Here is a 15,994-nt window from a genome sequence, read left to right as displayed (position 1 = left end):
AAACTACAGTAATTATATTTAATATACTGTACATAAAATATCAAAAATTACACCAAATGTATATTATATACTGTAAATAAAATATCAAAAAGACAGTCAATATATATGACACACCCTATGTAAAATGTCAAAAACTACACCAAATATGAATTATATAATTTACATAAAATATCAAAAGGACACCAAATATATCTTATACTCTCTACATAAAATATCAAAAAGTACAGTAAATATATTTCATATATTGTACATATAATATTAACTGAAAGTACACCAAATACATTTTATATACTGTAAATAAAATACCAAAAAGTACAGTAAATATATATTACATACTGTACATAAAATATCAAAAAGTACACCAAATATGTGTTATATATACTGTAAATGAACTATCAAATACTATAGTAATTATATTTAATATACTGTACATAAAATATCAAAAATTACACCAAATGTATATTATATACTGTAAATAAAATATCAAAAAGGACAGTCAATATATACGACGGACCCTATGTAAAATATCAGAAACTACACCAAATATGTATTATATAATTTACATAAAATATCAAAAGGACACCAAATATATCTTATATACTGTACAGAAAATATCAAAAAGTACAGTAAATATATTTCATATATTGTACATATAATATTAACTAAAAGTACACGAAATACATTTTATATACTGTTAATAAAGTTTGAAAAATTACAGTAAATATATATTACATACTGTACATAAAATATCAAAAAGTGCTCCAAATATGTGTTATATATACTGTAAATAAACTATCAAAAACTATAGTAATTATATTTAATATACTGTACATAAAATATCAAAAATTACACCAAATGTATATTATATACTGTAAATAAAATATCAAAAAGACAGTCAATATATATGACACACCATATGTAAAATATCAAAAACTACACCAAATATGTATTATATAATTTACATAAAATATCAAAAGGACACCAAATATATCTTATATACTGTACAGAAAATATCAAAAAGTACAGTAAATATATTTCATATATTTTACATATAATATTAACTAAAAGTACACCAAAAACATTTTATATACTGAAAATAATATTTGAAAATGTACAGTAAAGATATATGACATACTGTACATAAAATATCAAAAAGTGCACAAATATGTGTTACATATACTGTAAATAAACTATCAAAAACTACAGTAATTATATTTAATATACTGTACATAAAATATCAAAAATTACACCAAATGTATATTATATACTGTAAATAAAATATCAAAAAGACAGTCAATATATATGACACACCCTATGTAAAATATCAAAAACTACACCAAATATGAATTATATAATTTACATAAAATATCAAAAGGACACCAAATATATCTTATATACTCTACATAAAATATCAAAAAGTACAGTAAATATATTTCATATATTGTACATATAATATTAACTGAAAGTACACCAAATGCATTTTATGTACTGTAAATAAAATATCAAAAAGTACAGTAAATATATATTACATACTGTACATAAAATATCAAAAAGTACACCAAATATGTGTTATATATACTGTAAATAAACTATCAAATACTACAGTAATTATATTTAATATACTGTACATAAAATATGAAAAATTACACCAAATGTATATTATATACTGTAAATAAAATATCAAAAAGGACAGTCAATATATACGACGCACCCTATGTAAAATATCAGAAACTACACCAAATATGTATTATATAATTTACATAAAATATCAAAAGGACACCAAATATATCTTATATACTGTACAGAAAATATCAAAAAGTACAGTAAATATATTTCATATATTGTACATATAATATTAACTAAAAGTACACCAAATAAATTTTATATACTGTAAATAAAGTTTGAAATAGTACAGTAAATATATATTACATACTGTACATAAAATATCAAAAAGTACACCAAATATGTGTTATATATACTGTAAATAAACTATCAAAAAGTACAGTAATTATATTTAATATACTGTACATAAAATGTCAAAAATTACACCAAAAGTATATTATATACTGTAAATAAAATATCAAAAAGGACAGTCAATATATATGACACACCCTATGTAAAATATCAAAAACTACACCAAATATGTATTATATAATTTACATAAAATATCAAAAGGACACCAAATATATCTTATATACTGTACAGAAAATATCAAAAAGTACAGTAAATATATTTCGTATATTGTACATATAATATTAACTAAAAGTACACCAAAAACATTTTATATACTGTAAATAAAATTTGAAAAAGTACAGTAAAGATATATGACATACTGTACATAAAATATCAAAATGTGCACAAATATGTGTTATATATACTGTAAATAAACTATCAAAAACTACAGTAATTTTATTTAATATACTGTACATAAAATATCAAAAATTACACCAAATGTATATTATATACTGTTAATAAAATATCAAAAAGACAGTCAATATATATGACACACCCTATGTAAAATATCAAAAACTACACCAAATATGAATTATATAATTTACATAAAATATCAAAAGGACACCAAATATATCTTATATACTCTACATAAAATATCAAAATGTACAGTAAATATATTTCATATATTGTACATATAATATTAACTGAAAGTACACCAAATACATTTTATATACTGTAAATAAAATATCAAAAAGTACAGTAAATATATATGACATACTGTACATAAAATATCAAAAAGTACACCAAATATGTGTTATATATACTGTAAATAAACTATCAAATACTACAGTAATTATATTTAATATACTGTACATAAAATATCAAAAATTACACCAAATGTATATTATATACTGTAAATAAAATATCAAAAAGGACAGTCAATATATACGACGCACCCTATGTAAAATATCAGAAACTACACCAAATATGTATTATATAATTTACATAAAATATCAAAAGGACACCAAATATATCTTATATACTGTACAGAAAATATCAAAAAGTACAGTAAATATATTTCATATATTGTACATATAATATTAACTGAAAGTACACCAAAAACATTTTATATACTGTAAATAAAATTTGAAAAAGTACAGTAAAGATATATGACATACTGTACATAAAATATCAAAATGTGCACAAATATGTGTTATATATACTGTAAATAAACTATCAAAAACTACAGTAATTTTATTTAATATACTGTACATAAAATATCAAAAATTACACCAAATGTATATTATATACTGTTAATAAAATATCAAAAAGACAGTCAATATATATGACACACCCTATGTAAAATATCAAAAACTACACCAAATATGAATTATATAATTTACATAAAATATCAAAAGGACACCAAATATATCTTATATACTCTACATAAAATATCAAAATGTACAGTAAATATATTTCATATATTGTACATATAATATTAACTGAAAGTACACCAAATACATTTTATATACTGTAAATAAAATATCAAAAAGTACAGTAAATATATATGACATACTGTACATAAAATATCAAAAAGTACACCAAATATGTGTTATATATACTGTAAATAAACTATCAAATACTACAGTAATTATATTTAATATACTGTACATAAAATATCAAAAATTACACCAAATGTATATTATATACTGTAAATAAAATATCAAAAAGGACAGTCAATATATACGACGCACCCTATGTAAAATATCAGAAACTACACCAAATATGTATTATATAATTTACATAAAATATCAAAAGGACACCAAATATATCTTATATACTGTACAGAAAATATCAAAAAGTACAGTAAATATATTTCATATATTGTACATATAATATTAACTGAAAGTACACCAAATACATTTTATATACTGTAAATAAAGTTTGAAAAAGTACAGTAAATATATATTACATACTGTACATAAAATATCAAAAAGTGTACCAACTATGTGTTATATATACTGTAAATAAACTATCAAAAACTACAGTAATTATATTTAATATACTGTACATAAAATATCAAAAATTACACCAAATGTTTATTATATACTGTAAATAAAATATCAAAAAGACAGTCAATATATATGACACACCCTATGTAAAATATCAAAAACTACACCAAATATGAATTATATAATTTACATAAAATATCAAAAGGACACCAAATATATCTTATATACTCTACATAAAATATCAAAAAGTACAGTAAATATATTTCATATATTGTACATACAATATTAACTGAAAGTACACCAAATACATTTTATATACTGTAAATAAAATATCAAAAAGTACAGTAAATACATATGACATACTGTACATAAAATATCAAAAAGTACACCAAACATGTTTTATATATACTGTAAATAAACTACCAAATACTACAGTAATTATATTTAATATACTGTACATGAAATATCAAAAATTACACCAAATGTATATTATATACTGTAAATAAAATATCAAAAAGGACAGTCAATATATACGACGCACCCTATGTAAAATATCAGAAACTACACCAAATATGTATTATATAATTTACATAAAATATCAAAAGGACACCAAATATATCTTATATACTGTACATAAAATATCAAAAAGTACAGTAAATATATTTCATATATTGTACATATAATATTAACTAAAAGTACACCAAAAATATTTTATATACTGTAAATAAAATTTGAAAAAGTACAGTAAAGATATATGACATACTGTACATAAAATATCAAAAAGTGCACCAAATATGTGTTATATATACTGTAAATAAACTATGAAAAACTACAGTGATTATATTTAATATACTGTACATAAAATGTCAAAAATTACACCAAAAGTATATTATATACTGTAAATAAAATATCAAAAAGGACAGTCAATATATACGACGCACACTATGTAAAATATCAGAAACTACACCAAATATGTATTATGTAATTTACATAAAATATCAAAAGGACACCAAATATATCTTATATACTGTACAGAAAATATCAAAAAGTACAGTAAATATATTTCATATATTGTACTTATAAAATTAACTAAAAGTACACCAAATACATTTTATATACTGTAAATAAATTTTGATAAAGTACAGTAAATATATATTACATACTGTACATAAAATATCAAAAAGTACACCAAACATGTGTAATATATACTGTAAATAAACTATCAAAAACTACAGTAATTATATTTAATATACTGTACATAAAATATCAAAAATTACCCCAAAAGTATATTATATACTGTAAATAAAATATCAAAAAGGACAGTCAATATATATGACACACCCTATGTAAAATATCAAAAACTACACCAAATATGTATTATATAATTTACATAAAATATCAAAAGGACACCAAATATATCTTATATACTGTACAGAAAATATCAAAAAGTACAGTAAATATATTTCATATATTGTACATATAATATTAACTAAAAGTACACCAAATACATTTTATATACTGTTAATAAAGTTTGAAAAAGTACAGTAAATATATATTACATACTGTACATAAAATATCAAAAAGTGCTCCAAATATGTGTTATATATACTGTAAATAAACTATCAAAAACTACAGTAATTATATTTAATATACTGTACATAAAATATCAAAAATTACACCAAATGTATATTATATACTGTAAATAAAATATCAAAAAGACAGTCAATATATATGACACACCCTATGTAAAATATCAAAAACTACACCAATTATGAATTATATAATTTACATAAAATATCAAAAGGACACCAAATATATCTTATATACTCTACATAAAATATCAAAAAGTACAGTAAATATATTTCATATATTGTACATATAATATTAACTAAAAGTACACCAAATACATTTTATATACTGTAAATAAAATTTGAAAAAGTACAGTAAAGATATATGACATACTGTACATAAAATATCAAAAAGTGCACCAAATATGTGTTATATATACTGTAAATAAACTATGAAAAACTACAGTGATTATATTTAATATACTGTACATAAAATATCAAAAATTACACCAAATGTATATTATATACTGTAAATAAAATATCAAAAAGGACAGTCAATATATACGACGCACCCTATGTAAAATATCAGAAACTACACCAAATATGTATTATGTAATTTACATAAAATATCAAAAGGACACCAAATATATCTTATATACTGTACAGAAAATATCAAAAAGTATAGTAAATATATTTCATATATTGTACTTATAATATTAACTAAAAGTACACCAAATACATTTTATATACTGTAAATAAATTTTGATAAAGTACAGTAAATATATATTACATACTGTACATAAAATATCAAAAAGTACACCAAACATGTGTAATATATACTGTAAATAAACTATCAAAAACTACAGTAATTATATTTAATATACTGTACATAAAATATCAAAAATTACACCAAAAGTATATTATATACTGTAAATAAAATATCAAAAAGGACAGTCAATATATATGACACACCCTATGTAAAATATCAAAAACTACACCAAATATGTATTATATAATTTACATAAAATATCAAAAGGACACCAAATATATCTTATATACTGTACAGAAAATATCAAAAACTACAGTAAATATATTTCATATATTGTACATATAATATTAACTAAAAGTACACCAAATACATTTTATATACTGTTAATAAAGTTTGAAAAAGTACAGTAAATATATATTACATACTGTACATAAAATATCAAAAAGTACATCAAATATGTGTTATATATACTGTAAATAAACTATCAAAAAGTACAGTAATTATATTTAATATACTGTACATAAAATGTCAAAAATTACACCAAAAGTATATTATATACTGTAAATAAAATATCAAAAAGGACAGTCAATATATATGACACACCCTATGTAAAATATCAAAAACTACACCAAATATGTATTATATAATTTACATAAAATATCAAAAGGACACCAAATATATCTTATATACTGTACAGAAAATATCAAAAAGTACAGTAAATATATTTCGTATATTGTACATATAATATTAACTAAAAGTACACCAAAAACATTTTATATACTGTAAATAAAATTTGAAAAAGTACAGTAAAGATATATGACATACTGTACATAAAATATGAAAATGTGCACAAATATGTGTTATATATACTGTAAATAAACTATCAAAAACTACAGTAATTTTATTTAATATACTGTACATAAAATATCAAAAATTACACCAAATGTATATTATATACTGTTAATAAAATATCAAAAAGACAGTCAATATATATGACACACCCTATGTAAAATATCAAAAACTACACCAAATATGAATTATATAATTTACATAAAATATCAAAAGGACACAAAATATATCTTATATACTCTACATAAAATATCAAAATGTACAGTAAATATATTTCATATATTGTACATATAATATTAACTGAAAGTACACCAAATACATTTTATATACTGTAAATAAAATATCAAAAAGTACAGTAAATATATATGACATACTGTACATAAAATATCAAAAAGTACACCAAATATGTGTTATATATACTGTAAATAAACTATCAAATACTACAGTAATTATATTTAATATACTGTACATAAAATATCAAAAATTACACCAAATGTATATTATATACTGTAAATAAAATATCAAAAAGGACAGTCAATATATACGACGCACCCTATGTAAAATATCAGAAACTACACCAAATATGTATTATATAATTTACATAAAATATCAAAAGGACACCAAATATATCTTATATACTGTACAGAAAATATCAAAAAGTACAGTAAATATATTTCATATATTGTACATATAATATTAACTGAAAGTACACCAAATACATTTTATATACTGTAAATAAAGTTTGAAAAAGTACAGTAAATATATATTACATACTGTACATAAAATATCAAAAAGTGTACCAACTATGTGTTATATATACTGTAAATAAACTATCAAAAACTACAGTAATTATATTTAATATACTGTACATAAAATATCAAAAATTACACCAAATGTTTATTATATACTGTAAATAAAATATCAAAAAGACAGTCAATATATATGACACACCCTATGTAAAATATCAAAAACTACACCAAATATGAATTATATAATTTACATAAAATATCAAAAGGACACCAAATATATCTTATATACTCTACATAAAATATCAAAAAGTACAGTAAATATATTTCATATATTGTACATACAATATTAACTGAAAGTACACCAAATACATTTTATATACTGTAAATAAAATATCAAAAAGTACAGTAAATACATATGACATACTGTACATAAAATATCAAAAAGTACACCAAACATGTTTTATATATACTGTAAATAAACTATCAAATACTACAGTAATTATATTTAATATACTGTACATGAAATATCAAAAATTACACCAAATGTATATTATATACTGTAAATAAAATATCAAAAAGGACAGTCAATATATACGACGCACCCTATGTAAAATATCAGAAACTACACCAAATATGTATTATATAATTTACATAAAATATCAAAAGGACACCAAATATATCTTATATACTGTACATAAAATATCAAAAAGTACAGTAAATATATTTCATATATTGTACATATAATATTAACTAAAAGTACACCAAAAATATTTTATATACTGTAAATAAAATTTGAAAAAGTACAGTAAAGATATATGACATACTGTACATAAAATATCAAAAAGTGCACCAAATATGTGTTATATATACTGTAAATAAACTATGAAAAACTACAGTGATTATATTTAATATACTGTACATAAAATGTCAAAAATTACACCAAAAGTATATTATATACTGTAAATAAAATATCAAAAAGGACAGTCAATATATACGACGCACACTATGTAAAATATCAGAAACTACACCAAATATGTATTATGTAATTTACATAAAATATCAAAAGGACACCAAATATATCTTATATACTGTACAGAAAATATCAAAAAGTACAGTAAATATATTTCATATATTGTACTTATAATATTAACTAAAAGTACACCAAATACATTTTATATACTGTAAATAAATTTTGATAAAGTACAGTAAATATATATTACATACTGTACATAAAATATCAAAAAGTACACCAAACATGTGTAATATATACTGTAAATAAACTATCAAAAACTACAGTAATTATATTTAATATACTGTACATAAAATATCAAAAATTACCCCAAAAGTATATTATATACTGTAAATAAAATATCAAAAAGGACAGTCAATATATATGACACACCCTATGTAAAATATCAAAAACTACACCAAATATGTATTATATAATTTACATAAAATATCAAAAGGACACCAAATATATCTTATATACTGTACAGAAAATATCAAAAAGTACAGTAAATATATTTCATATATTGTACATATAATATTAACTAAAAGTACACCAAATACATTTTATATACTGTAAATAAATTTTGATAAAGTACAGTAAATATATATTACATACTGTACATAAAATATCAAAAAGTACACCAAACATGTGTAATATATACTGTAAATAAACTATCAAAAACTACAGTAATTATATTTAATATACTGTACATAAAATATCAAAAATTACACCAAAAGTATATTATATACTGTAAATAAAATATCAAAAAGGACAGTCAATATATATGACACACCCTATGTAAAATATCAAAAACTACACCAAATATGTATTATATAATTTACATAAAATATCAAAAGGACACCAAATATATCTTATATACTGTACAGAAAATATCAAAAACTACAGTAAATATATTTCATATATTGTACATATAATATTAACTAAAAGTACACCAAATACATTTTATATACTGTTAATAAAGTTTGAAAAAGTACAGTAAATATATATTACATACTGTACATAAAATATCAAAAAGTACATCAAATATGTGTTATATATACTGTAAATAAACTATCAAAAAGTACAGTAATTATATTTAATATACTGTACATAAAATGTCAAAAATTACACCAAAAGTATATTATATACTGTAAATAAAATATCAAAAAGGACAGTCAATATATATGACACACCCTATGTAAAATATCAAAAACTACACCAAATATGTATTATATAATTTACATAAAATATCAAAAGGACACCAAATATATCTTATATACTGTACAGAAAATATCAAAAAGTACAGTAAATATATTTCGTATATTGTACATATAATATTAACTAAAAGTACACCAAAAACATTTTATATACTGTAAATAAAATTTGAAAAAGTACAGTAAAGATATATGACATACTGTACATAAAATATGAAAATGTGCACAAATATGTGTTATATATACTGTAAATAAACTATCAAAAACTACAGTAATTTTATTTAATATACTGTACATAAAATATCAAAAATTACACCAAATGTATATTATATACTGTTAATAAAATATCAAAAAGACAGTCAATATATATGACACACCCTATGTAAAATATCAAAAACTACACCAAATATGAATTATATAATTTACATAAAATATCAAAAGGACACAAAATATATCTTATATACTCTACATAAAATATCAAAATGTACAGTAAATATATTTCATATATTGTACATATAATATTAACTGAAAGTACACCAAATACATTTTATATACTGTAAATAAAATATCAAAAAGTACAGTAAATATATATGACATACTGTACATAAAATATCAAAAAGTACACCAAATATGTGTTATATATACTGTAAATAAACTATCAAATACTACAGTAATTATATTTAATATACTGTACATAAAATATCAAAAATTACACCAAATGTATATTATATACTGTAAATAAAATATCAAAAAGGACAGTCAATATATACGACGCACCCTATGTAAAATATCAGAAACTACACCAAATATGTATTATATAATTTACATAAAATATCAAAAGGACACCAAATATATCTTATATACTGTACAGAAAATATCAAAAAGTACAGTAAATATATTTCATATATTGTACATATAATATTAACTGAAAGTACACCAAATACATTTTATATACTGTAAATAAAGTTTGAAAAAGTACAGTAAATATATATTACATACTGTACATAAAATATCAAAAAGTGTACCAACTATGTGTTATATATACTGTAAATAAACTATCAAAAACTACAGTAATTATATTTAATATACTGTACATAAAATATCAAAAATTACACCAAATGTTTATTATATACTGTAAATAAAATATCAAAAAGACAGTCAATATATATGACACACCCTATGTAAAATATCAAAAACTACACCAAATATGAATTATATAATTTACATAAAATATCAAAAGGACACCAAATATATCTTATATACTCTACATAAAATATCAAAAAGTACAGTAAATATATTTCATATATTGTACATACAATATTAACTGAAAGTACACCAAATACATTTTATATACTGTAAATAAAATATCAAAAAGTACAGTAAATACATATGACATACTGTACATAAAATATCAAAAAGTACACCAAACATGTTTTATATATACTGTAAATAAACTATCAAATACTACAGTAATTATATTTAATATACTGTACATGAAATATCAAAAATTACACCAAATGTATATTATATACTGTAAATAAAATATCAAAAAGGACAGTCAATATATACGACGCACCCTATGTAAAATATCAGAAACTACACCAAATATGTATTATATAATTTACATAAAATATCAAAAGGACACCAAATATATCTTATATACTGTACATAAAATATCAAAAAGTACAGTAAATATATTTCATATATTGTACATATAATATTAACTAAAAGTACACCAAAAATATTTTATATACTGTAAATAAAATTTGAAAAAGTACAGTAAAGATATATGACATACTGTACATAAAATATCAAAAAGTGCACCAAATATGTGTTATATATACTGTAAATAAACTATGAAAAACTACAGTGATTATATTTAATATACTGTACATAAAATGTCAAAAATTACACCAAAAGTATATTATATACTGTAAATAAAATATCAAAAAGGACAGTCAATATATACGACGCACACTATGTAAAATATCAGAAACTACACCAAATATGTATTATGTAATTTACATAAAATATCAAAAGGACACCAAATATATCTTATATACTGTACAGAAAATATCAAAAAGTACAGTAAATATATTTCATATATTGTACTTATAATATTAACTAAAAGTACACCAAATACATTTTATATACTGTAAATAAATTTTGATAAAGTACAGTAAATATATATTACATACTGTACATAAAATATCAAAAAGTACACCAAACATGTGTAATATATACTGTAAATAAACTATCAAAAACTACAGTAATTATATTTAATATACTGTACATAAAATATCAAAAATTACCCCAAAAGTATATTATATACTGTAAATAAAATATCAAAAAGGACAGTCAATATATATGACACACCCTATGTAAAATATCAAAAACTACACCAAATATGTATTATATAATTTACATAAAATATCAAAAGGACACCAAATATATCTTATATACTGTACAGAAAATATCAAAAAGTACAGTAAATATATTTCATATATTGTACATATAATATTAACTAAAAGTACACCAAATACATTTTATATACTGTTAATAAAGTTTGAAAAAGTACAGTAAATATATATTACATACTGTACATAAAATATCAAAAAGTGCTCCAAATATGTGTTATATATACTGTAAATAAACTATCAAAAACTACAGTAATTATATTTAATATACTGTACATAAAATATCAAAAATTACACCAAATGTATATTATATACTGTAAATAAAATATCAAAAAGACAGTCAATATATATGACACACCCTATGTAAAATATCAAAAACTACACCAAATATGAATTATATAATTTACATAAAATATCAAAAGGACACCAAATATATCTTATATACTCTACATAAAATATCAAAAAGTACAGTAAATATATTTCATATATTGTACATATAATATTAACTAAAAGTACACCAAATACATTTTATATACTGTAAATAAAGTTTGAAAAAGTACAGTAAATATATATGACATACTGTACATAAAATATCAAAAAGTACACCAAATATGTGTAATATATACTGTAAATAAACTATCAAAAACTACAGTAATTATATTTAATATACAGTACATAAAATATCAAAAATTACCCCAAAAGTATATTATATACTGTAAATAAAATATCAAAAAGGACAGTCAATATATATGACACAGCCTATGTAAAATATCAAAAACTACAGCAAATATGTATTTTATAATTTACATAAAATATCAAAAGGACACCAAATATATCTTATATAGTGTACAGAAAATATCAAAAAGTACAGTAAATATATTTCATATATTGTACATATAATATTAACTAAAAGTACACCAAAAACATTTTATATACTGTAAATAAAGTTTGATAAAGTACAGTGTATATTACATACTGTACATAAAATATCAAATAGTACACCAAATATGTGTAATATATACTGTAAATAAACTATCAAAAACTACAGTAATTATATTTAATATACTGTACATAAAATATCAAAAATTACACCAAATGTATATTATATACTGTAAATAAAATATCAAAAAGGACAGTCAATATATACGACGGACCCTATGTAAAATATCAGAAACTACACCAAATATGTATTATATAATTTACATAAAATATCAAAAGGACACCAAATATATCTTATATACTGTACAGAAAATATCAAAAAGTACAGTAAATATATTTCATATATTGTACATATAATATTAACTAAAAGTACACCAAAAACATTTTATATACTGAAAATAAAATTTGAAAACGTACAGTAAAGATATATGACATACTGTACATAAAATATCAAAAAGTGCACAAATATGTGTTACATATACTGTAAATAAACTATCAAAAACTACAGTAATTATATTTAATATACTGTACATAAAATATCAAAAATTACACCAAATGTATGTTATATACTGTAAATAAAATATCAAAAAGACAGTCAATATATATGACACACCCAATGTAAAATATCAAAAACTACACCAAATATGAATTATATAATTTACATAAAATATCAAAAGGACACCAAATATATCTTATATACTGTACAGAAAATATCAAACAGTACAGTAAATATATTTCATATATTGTACATATAATATTAACTGAAAGTACACCAAATGCATTTTACATACTGTAAATAAAATATCAAAAAGTACAGTAAATATATATTACATATTTTACATAAAATATCAAAAAGTACACCAAATATGTGTTATATATACTGTAAATAAACTATCAAATACTACAGTAATTATATTTAATATACTGTACATAAAATATGAAAAATTACACCAAATGTATATTATATACTGTAAATAAAATATCAAAAAGGACAGTCAATATATACGACGCACCCTATGTAAAATATCAGAAACTACACCAAATATGTATTATATAATTTACATAAAATATCAAAAGGACACCAAATATATCTTATATACTGTACAGAAAATATCAAAAAGTACAGTAAATATATTTCATATATTGTACATATAATATTAACTAAAAGTACACCAAATACATTTTATATACTGAAAATAAAATATCAAAGAGTACAGTAAATATATATGACATACTGTACATAAAATATCAAAAAGTACACCAAATATGTGTAATATATACTGTAAATAAACTATCAAAAACTACAGTATTTATATTTAATATACTGTACATAAAATATCAAAAAATACACCAAATGTATATTATATACTGTAAATAAAATATCAAAAAGGACAGTAACTATACACTACACACCCTATGTAAAATATCAAAAACTACACCAAATATGTATTATATAATTTACATAAAATATCAAAAGGACACCAAATATATCTTATATACTGTACATAAAATATCAAAAAGTACAGTATATATCTTTCATATATTGTACATATAATAATAACTAAAAGTACACCAAATACATTTTATATACTGTAAATAAAATATGAAATAGTACAGTAAATATATATGACATACTGTACATAAAATATCAAAAAGTACACCAAATATGTGTAATATATAATGTAAATAAACTATCAAAAACTACAGTAATTATATTTAATATACTGTACATAAAATATCAAAAATTAGACCAAATGTATATTATATACTGTAAATAAAATATCAAAAAGGACAGTCAATATATATGACACACCCTATGTAAAATATCAAAAACTACATCAAATATGGATTATATAATTTACATGAAATATCAAAAGGACACCAAATATATCTTATATACTGTACATAAAATATCAAAAAGTACAGTAAATATATTTCATATATTGTACATATAATATTAACTAAAAGTACACCAAATACATTTTATATACTGTAAATAAAATATCAAAATGTACAGTAAATATATATGACCTAATGTACATAAAATATCAAAAAGTACACCAAATATGTGTAATATATACTGTAAATAAACTATCAAAAACTACAGTATTTATATTTAATATACTGTACATAAAATATCAAAAATTACACAAAATGTATATTATATACTGTAAATAAAATATCAAAAAGGACAGTAACTATATACTACACACCCTATGTAAAATACCAAAAACTACACGAAATATGTATTATATAATTTACATAAAATATCAAAAGGACACCAAATATAACTTATATACTGTACAGAAAATATCAAAAAGTACAGTAAATATATTTCATATATTGTACATATAATATTAACTAAAAGTACACCAAATACATTTTATATACTGTAAATAAAGTTTGAAAAAGTACAGTAAATATATATTACATACTGTACATAAAATATCAAAAAGTACACCAAATATGTGTAATATATACTGTAAATAAACTAAAAAAAACTACAGTAATTATA

Source organism: Pan troglodytes, chromosome 15, assembly GCF_028858775.2.
Source record: "Pan troglodytes isolate AG18354 chromosome 15, NHGRI_mPanTro3-v2.0_pri, whole genome shotgun sequence".
Taxonomy (NCBI): domain Eukaryota; kingdom Metazoa; phylum Chordata; class Mammalia; order Primates; family Hominidae; genus Pan; species Pan troglodytes.
This window is presented reverse-complemented; position numbering follows the sequence as displayed.